Raw genomic sequence first — 15654 nt, 5'->3', positions numbered from 1 at the left:
ACAGACAGACAGACGAAATTTTCTTTAATCGTCGTAGTTCTATATGTTGACGCACTGAAAATATATAATCTCATTCAACTCTGCTGACACACTCCCCAACACCTCGCCCATCCCAGCCTGCCATCCCTGTTCTCAAGAGGCTGCCTAGAGATGCTCACCCTCCCTTCAGCACACTCTCCACTCGCTGCTTCACGTTTGACAACTGGTCACTCCACACAAAACCTGCAACGCATCATCCACTAAATGCATTCCGGAGACGCCCGCACAGTGTTACATCAAAGTAAACATACTACAAAACATTTCCAGATCAATCACCTCCCATAAGTTGTGTATTTGATCTGTACTCTTGCTTTACTTCCCTACAAAACCCAGTGAACATAATGGAAGAAAAAGCTGACCACCTCACTTCCTATGCCGAGGCACAATACTGGTGGCGCTACCTCCCCTACATAAGCGTTTATGATATAGTAAGCTGACCTTTCCTGTTAAATAACTTTTATTTATTTTTTTTCTTTAGATATCCTCAAGCTAAACACATGAAACCAACAATTCCTCCCCTGCGCGCCAAGAAGACGGGGAACGAGGGCGCCGCACTGAGGGTGTCATCAAGCAGCGGCAGCAGTCACGGGTGTTCCAGTGACTGCTCCACCTGCTACAAAATGACGCGGAGTGGTGTGCGTTATGGCAACCGCTGCTCGCACTCCGAAAGACGTAAGGCGAAAAAGGAGAATCAATTAAAGAAGCCAACGGACATTAAGATCGTTCTTCCTGAAGTGCGGAAGGCGATTGTAGTGCTCAGTGTGTCCATGGTGGTCGTCCTCCTGGTGGTGGTCGGGGTCGCCCTAATCATTCACTTCGGGAAAGTTTCTTCGGAACCTGGGAAGAGTCGCTCACCTGAGAAAAATGGTGAAGTACGAAGGTGGAAACTTTTCTCTTCAGCGAAGGAAACATCCCAGCCAGCAGCCAACCCTTCCCTCGACAAGACCCAGCCGTTCCTCAAACTGTTCAAGCGAGGAGGAAGAACAATTGTTGAGCCAGAGCGTCCACGTGGCCTGCACAAAATCCTCTCTGCTCTCAGACTAACAAATATAGGAGAGAACAATGTATCGGAGGAGCATAAGCTGATAAACCTTTCACAAGGCCACGCTCTGTTGTCCATAGGAGTGTTCAACCTGGCCATCACAGCCTTGGTGCTCCTTCTTGTGCCATAGTGAAGGCAGCAGCGGGAGTCTCAGCATGTGGAGCGGTATCTTCACTTTCTGATTATTATAATGTTACTAAGACCACCTTCTGCATTTATAGTTCCACTACTTTTCTTCATCACTTCATTAATTAATCAAAAGCCCAATAATGTTGACTTGTACACACACACACACACACACACACACACACACACACACACACACACACACACACACACACACACACACACACACACACACACACACACACACACACACACACACACACACACACACATAGAGTCTTCATCAGCGTTGAGTCCACACTGTATCCCTCCTTGTTATCACCACTGACACATTTATCCCCACTCATAATGCTCTATCGGAACACACGCGACAGTACAAACGATCAATAAAACTCTCTGGGATGGGAGGACGTCGCCACCACCTCACTGTGACACCACAAAGGGCGAGGCACAACGCGGCAAATAATACATTGCCTCGCTCAACAGTACCGTCAGCTCCTGGTGGTGTGGTGATGTGTGGTGCCGCGTACTCTGTTACCCTGGCCGTGCCTTCCAAACACGAGCCGCGACACAAGGCGTACAATTGGACAAGATAGCGCGTCTCGTCACTGGCCAGGCACAAAGACCCATAAATCCAGCGGAACACAAATCTTCATAATGCAGATGATGAGCAAAAACAAGATCTTTTACTTCTTTCTGTTTGTAAAGGAGACTGGATAGAGACACAAAAAATGGGAAAAAAAAGCCTTTTATATTTTTCTTCTCTCGAAAATTATACGGAGACAAAAAACAAATAATAAATAGAGTTGATATTATATAAACAAAGTAATTAATAAATCGGTGCATAAATAAAGAAACATTTGGCAAATCCTGATCCATAAATAACAGTTCTAGAAATAGGAGAAAGAAAAACAGAAACCGAAGGAAATATGAGAAATTTTACTAGAGAAGGGAAGGAAAGAATAAAGGTAACTGTTGACGCTTGTATTGATTAGTAAGGTGAAGAGCACAGTGATGAAAAAGTGTTTCCTGCATAAATGTTTGTTGTGGCTATTGCATTTATTGTAAGAATATCAAATACAATATAAAAAGAGATCTTATCACACAAACCAGTCCCTGAAAATCTCGACAGATGAAGAGAAAAAAATAAAGCAAGTTACGCCATGTCAAACGTCGGTAGTGATGATTCGCCCTTTCCTTTCATATTGAAGGAGATAAAAACACTTATCTGATAATCTGAATCCATGTCATGCCTAAAAGTGATGAATCTCGGCAAACATGCATTCAGATATTGAGTTTGTAGTATCGCTTCTTAAGAATCTTATCGGACGGAAGCATATTTCCAACTAAATCTTGATCAAAGCTCAGACAGCGACATCACAGGCGCAGCATTTCGACTGACGCACTGTTATCCTTGATCACCGATAAGCTCTAGTAAAGTGTCTCTCCTCGCCACATATGAACCGTGTCATCAAACAAGACATCGAGGAAACAAACTACATTCTTGTGTCAATGGACCGCTGGGATGAAGAGCCCGACCACCAACACGCTAGAATTAACTTTACCGCAGTGGTTGGAGGCAAGGTGGAAGTTGTAGTTTTGTTCTCTGTGGTATACGAGTCTAGTGCTTAGTTATGTCTGAAGGTTGGTTGATCTCTTGGGATAATATCTAACTGGAGGAGGTATTATTTTCCTTACTTCATTTGCGTTATCTTAGATGTTTTGATATTGCTATTTTGAACCACGTTAAATCCTAGGAAGGAAGTTTATGCATCTCTAAACACTCAGCTTACAAAAAATAATGTGAGACAGTAAGAGGTGATGGGATGAAGCTGTAGCAGTATCGTCTCACCAAACAGACATAAAGAATTCGAATCATATTTTTTACTGATATAATATACTCTGAAACTCTGCTTGAATCTGACTTTGCTTTCGACTTTGTCTTCTTTAATCAAAACTTTTAAGGTGATTCGGAATATAAACTGGCTTATATATTTATTTATTCTCTTATTATCATCATTGTTTTTAAGGAAGGCGGTGAAAAACAAAAAACTTACACATTTTGTTAATATCATTTCTCCGAGTCCTTCATCCGGTAAAAATGTAAACAAAATAAATATAAATAAAACGATAAATGTAAGTAAACAAAAAAAAAAAATTAATAAACAAGCATTTCTTTTGCAATTACCAGTAGCTCAGGCATTGGACCACAACTCCACCATCGCCAACACTACAATCCCACCACCACCACCACCAACAACAACAACAACAACGCCAGTCTCAACACACATCATCCAAGCTTTTCATTCCCCCAGACCCTCATCAGCTCCCCAAAACGTTCGTCCCACCTTCCATTTCACAACCTTTCCCTCATTTTTTCCCCTGACATTCCACTACCTCCTCTTAATCCCTAGTCCTGCTTTGTAGCCTCAGATCATCCAGCCAGCCTTTCCTCCCACACACGATCTCTAACTGCAACTCACTGCCTTTCCTGCCTCCCACTCTGCCCACAGCCAATCATAAGCATTGCTAACTATAAAGACGGAGAATAAATGAGAAGCCATCAGTGCGAGAGCAGGGATTGGAAATAGTGTACAGTGAATAAAAGGACAGTGTTAGGAATGCAATAAGGAGAAAGAAGGTGTCATATTCATGCTATCAATATCATAGTACTAATGCTATTGCTATTACTCTTAACTCCTTCAATACTGGGACACATTTTTACCTTGAGATTTCTGTACGGTTAGTCCATTTTATTGACATTAGCAAGGGTCTGTGATGGTGAGAAGATTAATAACAACAGTTTTCACTATTCTAATACCCAAAATAAGTTTCTGAAGCTGTATAAAATCGCCATGTGGTAAACAGAATGAATATGGAAAAGCGTCACGGTACTGAAGCGGTTAAACAATACTACTAGAAGAGCGAGGTGGGGGAAGTGAAAGGCGGGAGATGTTCAGCACATAAGCGGTGGCGACAAAGGCGAATTAATCTTACCTGTACGGTTTGTAGCAATAGTTAACCCAAATGATGTGACATAGAAACAATGAAACAAAGCAGATGTAGTGAATTATCATACATAACGCTTCACTAGTCAACGATTTTCGCTTTAGCCTTTGGTGAAAATCTACCTCAATATCATTACTTCAAATAACAGTCCAATCCAATGATGTCACAGATAGAAACAATGAAACAAAGTAGCTTAGTCACAAAATTTCCCAAGCGGCTTTTCACTAGTGTGTAATATTCACTTTTGCTTCAGTGAAAAATCAATCTATATTTCAGCATTCAAATTGCAGTCCATCTAAATGATCTTATATGTAAAGGAACAATGAAGCAAATCAGGCGAGTTAGTCATAAAATCAAACACATGAGCACTCCAAAAGCTGTTTTATTTCCATCGCAGTCTTCATCGGGGCACTGAGAGCCAAGCAGTGCATACCATACAGCCAAACGCGTATCAGTGTACAAAATCAGTTTCTTATTACCACAGCATCGATGCATCATATTCCTCCGCGACACTGACTGATAATATAATCTAAGCACACTGGAAGGAACTGCAGAAGAGAAAGTACTCATGCTGCCTTTTAGCTCACTAAGACAAATGTGACTAGAGTAACATTTGTCACTACACTTAGACAACACTGTAGGAACATAACATAAATCCCAAGTGTCTTTTCATATAATTCAGTACAGATATCAAAATAAAAAGATACATTAAACACATGAAACACTAAGGTCACTATGTGGAAAGCTATTAACTACTTTCAAAGCCCATAGAGATAATAATTAGTTGTTTTTACCTCTATCCCGTTGCTATTGATAATACAAAATACATTTATCATACAATCAGCGGAACCATGAAACTCCCCTGAAAACACCAATAACCTTCACTAAAGCCTGATGAAACCCCAATACCCGCCACTAAAGTCTGTTGAAAGTATTAGAGATAAGTCGGCGAGAGGTTTGAGAATGCGGTGCACGGCCTGGCTGAGAGGCGAGGCGAGGCGAGACGACGCGAGACAAGGTGAGGGGCGGAGGCTTTACTACACGAGGCTTTACTACACCACTCATCTGGCAGGAAGATTTTAGGCTCGTCGCCCTCAACAAAGGCGTGACGTCACAGCGGTGGTGTTTATGGCGGGTAATTTAAACCGGCCTCCGACCCCCGCCAAACTCGCACCTCCAACAATGGAATAATTTATAGCCGCTACCAATCACCTGGCTATTAATTGAGCCATAAACTAAGAAAGGCTTCCATCGCATCCAGTATCGGCTAGCGAGACTCGCCTTTTAGTGGAAGAGGGTGAGAAATTTTCTATTACCGATACGTATTATACTGAAATTCCGCAGCGCAGTGAGAGGTCAGCCGGAGCAGATGAAATGCGAGCCTCGACCATCATTCCTGGGTTCTGTGTGGCGGTGATGGTGGTGTACTATGACCTGTATTCTCAAACTTTTCTGTATCTCACCTCGAACATTTCAAAAGGCTTTATTTAGATCTACATGAATTTTTTTAAGGTATTTTTTTACGGTTCTAGAGGCAGACTGACAAGATTTCTACATTATCAACTGGAGAAACAATCTTGAAAACCCCGTTAATCATCTTTGTGGCCTTGGAAAATAGTCGTGGTGAGAGTCCTAAGAGTTTCTGAATATGGATCTAGTTGTGGTGATAGTGCTGGTGGTGATAATGGTGGTGTGTGGGTTGCTATAGTTCTAATATTGATAGCACGGTGCCTATGGTAGTGTTACTTATGGTAGTGTGGTGTGGTGTGGTATGGTGTGGTGTGGTGTGGTGTACTGAATCAATATGAAATACGAATAGTGTGGTGTGGTAGCAAGAGGTAAGACATGATGATGTGGTATGGTGGCAGTGGTGTGGTGATGTGGTAAAAGTAGTGTGGCATAGTGGCATTGCATGGTATGTGTAGTGTGGTTGTGGTGCGGCATAGTGGTGTAATGAGATGGCAGTGGTGTGGTATGGTGATGTGTTGTGATAGTTGTGTGGTGGTGTAGTGTGGTGGTGGTAGTGGTGTGGTGGTGATGAGATGGTGGCAGTAGTATGGTGGTGGTGTTATATGGTAGCATTAGTGTGGTGGTGGTGAGATGGTGGCAGTGATGTAGAGGTGGAATGATGTGGTGTTAGTGGTGTAAACGTGCAATGTGGTGGCAGTGTAGTGGTGTAAGGATGGTGATGTGAAAAAAGCAAACAGTTGAAGGTGTACCAAGGAATGAGCTGCAGAGAATGTTAAGCCTTGCAAGTGTTTATGTGCAACTTGTATGGTGTATAACTTATTGATCACACACACACACACACACACACACCAGTAGAGGATCATCACACTTCTTTTCTGTAGGTAACCCAACTTACTCCCTAAGATCTCAACACTTCCTAGCTAATTTCTCATTCCTTCACAAAAAAAAAAAAAAAACAAGAAAGAAAAAGAGCAAGAACACCAAAATAAGGAATTCATAAAAACGGAGAAGGATTGAAAGCGGAAACTTTTACCAAAAAACAAAAATCATTATAACATAACACTAAGTACTTTTTAACTTCTAAAATAATAATTGTTCTCATTCACACAGAGGAGGATGCGTTGGACGAGGCCACTCCTGCCTAACAAAGACATCCGCGGGGCAAAAGTGAATCTTGTTCCACAACATCATTGTTATCAGAATCACGGATCGAAAAACTAGTTCAGCCACTTTTACCTGGATACTGATTAAGACTAATGGATACATCACATCATAGTGTCCCTGGCTCCGCAACACACACACACACACTCACACACACACACACACACACACACACACACACACACACACACACACACACACACACACACACACACACACACATCGTCAGTCACTTGGTAGGCAGAGGTTGGCGCTCTGCTATGATTTCTAAAGATTTTCACAGATGAGGGAGATCACTGTACCGTCCTTCTTCAGTTAGACGTGGAGACGGATGTGTGTCAAAGGTACAACTATAAAAGTATATCTGAATCTTGAAACAGGAATAAATGTAGCTCTGAGAGTCATGAGACAGTTAAAATGTTATACAGATTTTATTTATTTATTCATATATTTGTAAGCGAGGTTCTAGCCAAGGGTAGTATAAAAAAAGGCTGAAAATAAAGGTCTACTCAAAGGGCCAGTTTCTAAGGAGTAAGTAAAAGAGGTTAAAAATAAGTTATGATAGAAGAGCTAAACAATTATAAAGATATCACTTTTTTTTCATATTGCTCTACAAAAAGTCACAATGTTCTTTTTTCAGCAAACATCGAAAAGTCACGTTTTTTTTTTTTTTTCAGCAAACATCGAAGTCTCACCACTATCCCATCACTCACTCCGTGGAGTTCTTCAGGCTAAGTAATTGCCTTGGTGTCCATCCATGTTTATTTTCCTGCCTTTTATCCAAACCGCGCCCCACGTGCCTCTGTTTGGCTGCCCCTCCACCTTACTGACCCTCCCTCCGCCCCGCAGCCAAATTGTCCATTAACTCACCGCCCTCTCCTGCTTCCCTATACCCACCCAGTACACTCACCACCCACCAAAGGCTATACGTGCCCTCACCTTCCCCTGCTCATTTCTTATAGCACAACTACAAGACCTTTGGCGTGGCTGGAATGGAGATGTAAAGTTTGGAAATGGACGAGGTGGAAGAGAAGGAGAAGAAGAAAGATGAATAGTAATAATAATAATAATGATAAGAAGAAGAAGAAGAAGAAGAAGAAGAAGAAGAAGAAGAAGAAGAAGAAAAGATGATGATGATGTTCATGATGATAAATATGATGATGAAGAAAAGAAGAACAAGAACAACAAGAACAAGAAGACCAAGAACAAGAACAACAAGAAAAAAAAAAGAAAAAGAAGAGGAAGAATAAAGAGGAACAAGAACAAGAACAAGAATTAAGACGAAAAGGGAGGAGAAGAAGGACGAGGAGAACAAAACGAAGGCCACCACCAAAACCACCAACAACAAAAACAACAACAAACAAATACCACTACCACCACCACAATCACCACCACTACCACCACCACCACCGCCGCCAGAGTGCCTGCCTGTCGGTCAGTGGCGGCGGCTCCTCAACCTTGGGGCGGCCAATTACGACCATCAGGGAACAATCAGACGGGGTAATTTAGTCCATTTTCTCCAATTAGTCACTTTACGGTCGTGCTCGTCCAATTAGAAGGGCGGCTTCCACTTGCTGCTTCCCTGATTAATAGAATCCTTAATGCGTCTCCTAATGCGCCTCTTAGCTTTGGCAGCCTTCACGATTCCCTCTCTCACGCATTGGTACGCCACACACACACACACACACACACACACACTGTTTCACTCACTCACTCACTCACTCACTCTCTCTCTCTCTCTCTCTCTCTCTCTCTCTCTCTCTCTGTAGTTGGATTAACTGACTGATTGACTGATTCATTTGTAGAGAGGTAGGTAGATAGATTGGCACTGATAACTAGTTAGCTAGATAAATATATTGATAAAGCAGACAGATATATAATATAGTATTGCCTTGCCACTCATTTTTCTATAGTATGTGAAATTACTTTTACGGAAGATCGACTTTTAATAATTTTCACATGCGAGTATTATGGAGAGTGCTAGACCCAAAACTGAACCTCGAGGCACACCACTGGATCAATTAAAACATATACACATAGCAGAGCGTAGTTTCGATCTACGGACCTCTGGGTTATGGGCCCAGCACGCTTCCACTGCGCCACTCTGCTCCACAATTTGCCATATCATAAATATCTACCTAACTAGACGTCGAAATAAATTACCATAAGGAAAATAGTCTCTGTGAGAGGCAATGTTCTAAATCACGTCACGTAATGAAATTGGTTGGATCAAAACACTATACACAGAACTGAGCTGGAAAGTCTGTTATAGGAAGAAAAGTTTGCTGAAAGTGTCATAAGCTGGAGCGGATTAGACTGAGGGGCGCCACTGCTGCCCAGACAAAGACAGGCAGCGGAGGGCGAGGCCGGGTAATCCTTTCATTAGCAGTCTCTGTGGACAGCCGCGCCTTGCACCAGGTGGGCAGACTACAGGCTGAGCGGCGAGCACCTGGGCAGAGAGGCGACCAACTTGACCAACTCTTAATCACTAAACACTCAATCTTTCAATGTTCAATCCAATTTATTTATCAACGCGCATTTTAAAGATAAATAAATCAATCTAACAAAATGACAAACGTATTCATCATTCTAATATAAATGGAAGTTAAATGAATCAAGATTATTTATCAAGCCATCTGTAAAATTAATCAAGAAGATCATTTAAGACATAAGACTCCCAATGTACACTAAAGAAATGAACAGATAAATAAATATAAACAAATTAAACAAATTACACCAATAGTAGAATAAAAAGAAACACACACACACACACACACACACACACACACACACACACACACACACACACACACACACACACACACTTGAACGATAACGTGAGAAAAAAAGAAGAAAAAACAATGTGAAAATAAATAAATGCAACGAAGAGAAAAGAAGAGAAAAAGCAAATAGATGAAATGAACAAAATGAGAGTAAAGAGAAAGAAAAACAGATAACATGAAAATAAATAAAGGTGAATAAGAAATCAAAAAGCTTGGAGAGAGAGAGAGAGAGAGAGAGAGAGAGAGAGAGAGAGAGAGAGAGAGAGAGAGAGAGAGAGAGAGAGAGAGAGAGAGAGAGCTCTTAGTGTTCAACTGACCATGTAGTTGGGATTTTCTACTGAAGGGTCAGTGAGAGAGGGAGAGGGAGAGGAAGAGGGAGGAAAGACGAAGGACCATAGGATCAAGTAGGGAGGAAAGAATTTAGAGAAGGCGATTAAGGAAGGAGGGAGGGAGTGAGGCAGGGAGTAGGAGGAAAGAGAAAGAGGATGGGACGAAGAGAGGTGAAGAGAGAGAGGGAAGAACAGCAAGAAGGAAGAGGAAAGGAGATGAAAGGAAGAAAAGAGGGAAGAGAAAGGGTGAGGGAGGAAGAATGAGAAGGGTGGAAGAATGTGTGTGTGTGTGTGTGTGTGTGTGTGTGTGTGTGTGTGTGTGTGTGTGTGTGTGTGTGTGTGTGTGTGTGTGTGTTTGTGTAGGCATAGGGGAGGGTGAATGTGAGGAGGAAGAGGAAGATAGTGAGGAGGAGGAGGAGGAGGAGGAGGAGGAGGAGGAGGAGGAGGAGGAGGAGGAGGAGGAGGAGGAGGAGGAGGAGGAGGAGAAGGAGTCCTTTTTTTATATCCAAAGAAGTATGAATATAATAAAGAACAATAACAACAACAGGAACGATAGCAACAACAACAACAACAACAACAACAACAATAAAGTTCAAGAAATAGTAATAATAATAATAATAATAATAATAATAATAATAATAATAATAATAATAATAATAATAATAATAGTTTTAGCCCAATGGATAATACAACTTAACCACCCCAAACAATATAACTCAAGGCAGAGAGAGAGAGAGAGAGAGAGAGAGAGAGAGAGAGAGAGAGAGAGAGAGAGAGAGAGTCACAATCAACAAGACCAGCACCAGATATCCATTGTCGTAAACACATAAATCTCTCTCTCTCTCTCTCTCTCTCTCTCTCTCTCTCTCTCTCTCTCTCTCTCTCAATACATACAGGATATCTCACTTGAGTGTCGCCAGGGAAACATTCTCACTGTTAGCCTTCCCTCCGCCTCCAGTCTTTGCTTCCCTTTTTGATACTATAAGCCTCTCATTCTTGAAGCCTCCATGATTTCTTCAGAATTACGTTACAATTTCACTGGAACGATAACTAAAATTTCATGAGTATTTTATTCAGTTATTTTCTTTATGATTGTCTTTATTAGCTGCAGAAAAGAAAAACGGCAAGTAGAATGAAATCAAAGGAACAGGAAAAATTATACCCCACTATTGGTGCTGTTTGCGAAAGAGAATTATTGACAAAAAGAATGAACAACCTTCACTACAGCATTGAAAGTAATCTTAAATAGTTACATTGCTTCAACTGCAGTTTGCTTAAATGAAAGAGTTTATATAAGATCTTTGAAATTTTTAAATCCCTTCAGTACCATGACGTGTTTCCATATTCATTCTGCTTAATATTTGGTGATTAAATACAGCTTTAGAAACTTATATAGGGGAATCAAATAGTGAAGATTCTGGCCATTAATCTTCTGACCTCCAAAGACTCTTCTCACTGTCAATAAAATGGCCTAATCATACACAAAGCTGAAGGTAAAAATGTGTCCATATTTTGAAGGGGTTAAGGGTAAAGACTTAAATTGATCTTTAAATACTATGGGAATCACATCAATTCTTTTACTGTTGCAAGTTAATCTCCTCAACAAGTATATCTTATTGTTTCAAGGAGTAGTAATTATAATTCACCTAAGAGACAAGGATATGTTTTTGTTTATCTTTGCCAAGTGAATGTTTCTGTACCAACTTCTTCATTAAATGTGATGGAGGTGATGTGTATTGATTGACGTGCTTTTATGAATGCTTGAGATTATGCGTATAGAAACTTCGTGCTCAATTAACATTTACTTCCTGTGTGTGTGTGTGTGTGTGTGTGTGTGTGTGTGTGTGTGTGTGTGTGTGTGTGTGTGTGTGTGTGTGTGTGTGTGTGTGTGTGTGTGTTCTACGATCAAACTCCTGTTATTTATATCTATTTTCACAAAAGAATAAAGTAAAAAGTGCTTGTTCAATATTTGTTAACCAGGATCACTATTCTTTTCTGATTTGTTTGTGTATGTATGCATGTACGTATGTATGTATGTATGTATGTATGCATGCATGTATGTACGAAGATATTTACCAATGTAGCCTAGAATGGTAAGTATTCCTTTGTAATGGAATGATGCAATGTAATGCAATATGATTTGTCAAGGGTATTCGTCCTTATGATTGATATAGATGTAATCATATTTCCTATCACCATGATTTCTTCATTCGTCAGTTGATTAATCAATTCAATTCTCTTTCTCTCCTTTCTTTCTACTTGGTCTTTGTTTTTAGAACTTTTTACAACCTTTACAGTTAAGATTTCAAGAACCAGATATGAAATAGCATCAAAATTTACGCTATCTAATTATCACTTTTTTGTGGGTGTTGCGAATGATCCTTCAACATGCTTAGTCTTCTGAACCATAACCTTCCTCATTCACTCCAAGCCTTACTTCGCAGCATCCATAAAACTCTCTTAAGCACATCTTGCATATCCGTCAACAGCATCCTTTTCACAACACACCTCTGTCTCGCCTATAGCTTTGTCCACAGACTGACATGTGCTGTGCTAGTGATGTACTTGCCACTGACTTTTTATAGCTCAATTCATGTGACTGATGTACAGTAGGAAAAGAAAAACCCACATCTTTACATCATAAACTCAAAAAACACGTAAAGCACAATATCCTCTCTGCACGTCTCATCATCCTAAGTCTCCACGAAGCGTGCATACCAACAAAGGGAAGAACTCTTGTCAACCTCCGCACTTTGTCCTTTCTGGAGAATGTGCACTGTGTGTGTGTACTGTGTGTGTGTGTGTAGTGGTGGTGGTGTCTACTAAGGGTCGGTGAACTTATCCCCCATTCCTTGGTGTCCCTTTCCTTATCCTTCCTCCATTCATTCTCTCAGAGCCCAGCCAGTGTATACAGTAGTGGCGCTGATGACTGACAACGACCCTACACTCGTTCTCTTCCTCCCTTAGCATTCCTTCTCTAATATTTTCTTTCCCTACATCAAACCTCAGTTCAATTATTTATGTGTAGCAATGATCCTTGTTCGAATCCTTCCTGTCTTAGCTTCTTTCTCTCATCCTTTCCTCTTTTCCTTCTCTCAAAACTCCAAATAGTTAACCAAAGATCTTTCTTGACATAACATTCCTTCCGTCATCCTTCCTTCCTTCTCTCAAAGCTCAGTCCAGTGTGTGTCTGGTAAGGATCAATGCTCTCATCCTTCCTGTCTTAGCATCTTTCATCCTCCCTTCCTTCCTTCCTTCTCTCAATCCCTAGAGAGCAGCCTCAAGTGTCCGGGCCGCGGCGAGACAATGCGTGGCTGAGCGGCTCCTCTGGTACGTAAGGTGGAAATAATACCCAGCGATTTTGCCCCGACGAGTGTTTTGAATGGTGGACATCCGGAGGCGGCGGACGCGTTTGCAGCAAAGCGAATAACCGGATAAAGAGGGTGATTGAGTCCGCTAAGGGGATAATTCGGGTAAGCGAGCTGGATAAATGGGTAATGGCAGGCGTCCGGTGCGTCAAGTCACATTTCCATTTATGTTGGTGTCGTGATAACGGAAGCTGATAGGGGGGGAGGTGAGGAGGAGATGGAGAGGTGAAGGGGAGAGGGTGTTGTTGAGGATTTGAGGGGATACGGGATGGTGTATGTGTGTTTTGAAGGGAAGAAAGGGTCTCTCTCTCTCTCTCTCTCTCTCTCTCTCTCTCTCTCTCTGAGGTTGACATTGTTAAAGCTTTTGCTGGTGCCTGTGTGTGTGTGTGTGTGTGTGTGTGTGTGTGTGTGTGTGTGTGTGTGTGTGTGTGTGTGTGTGTGTGTGTGTGTGTGTGTGTGTGTGTGTGACAGTTTCATCATGGTGTTACATTGGCCTCAATAATCGCAACGTTCCGCAATTTTCTTATGATAATGAAAATTATTACAAAAATAACAATAATAATGATAATGACAATAACAATAATAACGGTACGACTAGTACTAGAACAATTACTATTACTACTACCACTACAACTATTACTACTACTACTACTACTACTACTACTACTACTACTACTACTACTACTGCTGCTAGTAATAATAACAATAACAACAATAACAATAATAATAAAATAATAACAATGATAACAATGATAACAATAATAATAATAATAATAATAATAATAATAATAATAATAATAATAATAATAATAATAAGATAATAATAAGAAGAAGAAGAAGAAGAAGAAGAAGAAGAAGAAGAAGAAGAAGAAAGAAGAAGAAGAAGAAGAAGAAGAAGAAGAAGAAGAAGAAGAAGAAGAAGAAGAAAAAGAAGAAAAGAAGATAATAAAATTAATAATAATTATGATAATAATAATGACAATAATAATAACAATAACAATAATAATAATAATAATGATAATAATAATAATAATAATAATAATAATAATAATAATAATAATAATAATAATAATAATAATACATTCATACATACATATGAACATACATATGCATAGCAAGCAAATCACGCAGCTTGAAAGCATTCCTAATCTCTTTTGTCGCGTCAGTAAACACTACTCACCATTCACCTTCGGTCCTCGGTAGTATAGTGGTTAGTATCCCCGCCTGTCACGCGGGAGACCGGGGTTCGATTCCCCGCCGGGGAGAAACCGAAAGGCTTCACTTTTCTTATTGTTGTTAGTAATTATTATAATGATAATTATTATCTTTAGCATCATTATAATTATCCTAAAGCTGACTTACATCCGTATGATGATAAAAAAAATTATCACAATATTAATAATCATAGGAATAACAACAAAACGTTAACTCAGTTTCTCCCCGGCGGGGAATTGAACCCCGGTCTCCCGCGTGACAGGCGGGGATACTAACCACTATACTACCGAGGACTGAAGAATTTAAAGTGAACGACATTATTAGAACTGTACTCATTTTCGCAAGACTTTCCACGAGATGATTGATATAAGTACACACTGAAACTCCAAACTTGTTTATGTATGATCTGAACTCATATAAAGAACGCTTCAAGACACTTGTCCAATTCTTTTGAGTAACTCTCTCGGTCTTGTTCGGGACCTTTTTTTTTTTTGTCAATCGTTTTTGTTACCTTTGGCAAGTTTTCCCTTTTTAGAAAGAAAAAATTCCCACGAGAACACCGGTGGGAAAGCAATCTCATTACATATATTTTGTAATAGACTATAGGAAATCTTGTTCTCAAAGATTAAACAATTATAAGAGGAACAAATGCAAATGTAAGAGACAAAAAAATCCTTATCTGTGTCCTTATTTATGTCACCTATTTACTCATTATGTGCATCAAACAAATGAAACATAAATAAAAAACACCCCAAAAATTAATATGACAAATGAGAAGCAACAAAACACCCCTCGCCTCCATGCTCTGCCTCATGTGGTCATCAGTCAAGGAAAAAGATAATTTTTATAAGTGACATCATAAATGCAATGAAAAAAAAATCGAATATTCTTTTCCTTGTAAAATAATTGATGATATGGTAAAACAGACTCTCTCTCTCTCTCTCTCTCTCTCTCTCTCTCTCTCTCTCTCTCTCTCTCTCTCTCTCTCTCTCTCTCTCTCTTCCCGTGAGTGTTAAATCTTCATTTCTCTCGTTTTTTATTAAGTCTCAGGTTTTTTGTCTTTTTATCTTATCGTGTATCAGTTTTCTCACTTTTCATTTCTTGGGTCTAGG

The 15654-nt window shown here is 40.2% G+C and overlaps 2 non-coding genes across 2 annotated transcripts; one reads left to right on the top strand and one right to left on the bottom strand.

Moving 5' to 3' along the window:
- Nucleotides 1–14520: 14520 nt before the first annotated feature.
- Nucleotides 14521–14592, top strand: Trnad-guc. The gene has a single exon. It is a non-coding gene; the product is annotated as a tRNA-Asp (tRNA).
- A 171-nt stretch (nt 14593–14763) lies between these two features.
- Nucleotides 14764–14835, bottom strand: Trnad-guc. Its single transcript has one exon. It is a non-coding gene; the product is annotated as a tRNA-Asp (tRNA).
- Nucleotides 14836–15654: the final 819 nt, after the last annotated feature.

This window comes from Portunus trituberculatus, chromosome 42, assembly GCF_017591435.1.
Source record: "Portunus trituberculatus isolate SZX2019 chromosome 42, ASM1759143v1, whole genome shotgun sequence".
NCBI classification, from domain to species: domain Eukaryota; kingdom Metazoa; phylum Arthropoda; class Malacostraca; order Decapoda; family Portunidae; genus Portunus; species Portunus trituberculatus.
Note: the sequence above shows the minus strand (reverse complement) of the source record. Positions and strands in the feature narration are given on the sequence as shown.